Below are 1,272 nucleotides of genomic sequence, written 5' to 3' on the forward strand. Positions count from 1 at the left end.
GGGTTTCGATGCCCGAGGTAGACAGAGCACAGATAACCCATTATATAGCTTTGTGCTTAAGATCATTCTAGGTCGCGTTTTTCTAACGCCACCCAGTAGCTCAGCGGTAAGTGGGTGAACTTGTAACGCTAGAAACCGGGTTTCGATGCCCGAGGTAGACAGAGCACAGATAACCCATTATATAGCTTTGTGCTTAAGATCATTCTAGGTCTAGTTTTTCAAACGCCACCCAGTAGCTCAGCGGTAAGTGGGTGAACTTGTAACGCTAGAAACCGGGTTTCGATACCCGAGGTAGACAGAGCACAGATAACCCATTGTGTAGCTTTGTGCTAAACTTCAACCAAACTTCAGCATTAATTAATTTGTTTTTCCTCTTGAAGTCAACAGATTTATTTCTTTTAGTTGATGACGAGAAACCCACAAATATAAAGCTAAGATAAGTAGTAAAAGAATCTTTATTCCAAATGTAGAATGTTTCGACAAGCTTACGTACCCGATGATGACACGTTGTACATTTGTAATAGTTTTGTTTTCATTACCTTTTCCAAACTTTATTTCTGTTACGTATGTTACGAGTGGGAAGTAACTTGATTCTGAAACGTATATATATATTTCTTTATTGATCAAAGATGGTTATAACGGTTAACGGAGCTGGGCGGCACACAGCTTGAACATTATACAAACAAGGTGAACAGATTTCTGTAGAAGCTACTGGCCACAGTATACCGCTACTCATACTACTATGTATTGATCTGGCTAGGAATGGAAACCCGGCACGTGCAGGTACAAACCGGATTGTAACAATGGTATCCAACTCCACGTGTGGATCTGAACAGAAGGAAATACGTCGTTTTAAATTTTTCTTTTCAGTCGAGTTCATCTTTTAAATCGACCTTTACGTTCCGTCAGCTCGAAATATGTGGGCAAAACAAAGTTCATAGGTATTCTTCGTGGACGTGTCAAGTGGCTAAAAATAGTCCCCCCGTGCGACGCTAAAATTCAGTGTTCGATTCCCCACGGCGTGGACGGAGCGCCAATAGCTTTACGCTGAAACAACAACGCCAGGTGGTTAAAGCACTCGACTCGCAATCTGAGGGTCGCGGGTTCGAATCCCCGTCCCGCCAAACATGCTCGCCCTTTCAGCCGTGGGGCGTTATAATGTGACGGTCAATCCGACTATTCGTTGGTAAAAGAGTAGCCCAAGAGTTGGCGGTGGGTGGTGACGACTAGCTGCCTTCCCTCTAGTCTTACACTGCTAAATTAGGGACGGCT

Source organism: Limulus polyphemus, unplaced genomic scaffold (assembly GCF_000517525.1).
Source record: "Limulus polyphemus unplaced genomic scaffold, Limulus_polyphemus-2.1.2 Scaffold11923, whole genome shotgun sequence".
NCBI lineage: Eukaryota > Metazoa > Arthropoda > Merostomata > Xiphosura > Limulidae > Limulus > Limulus polyphemus.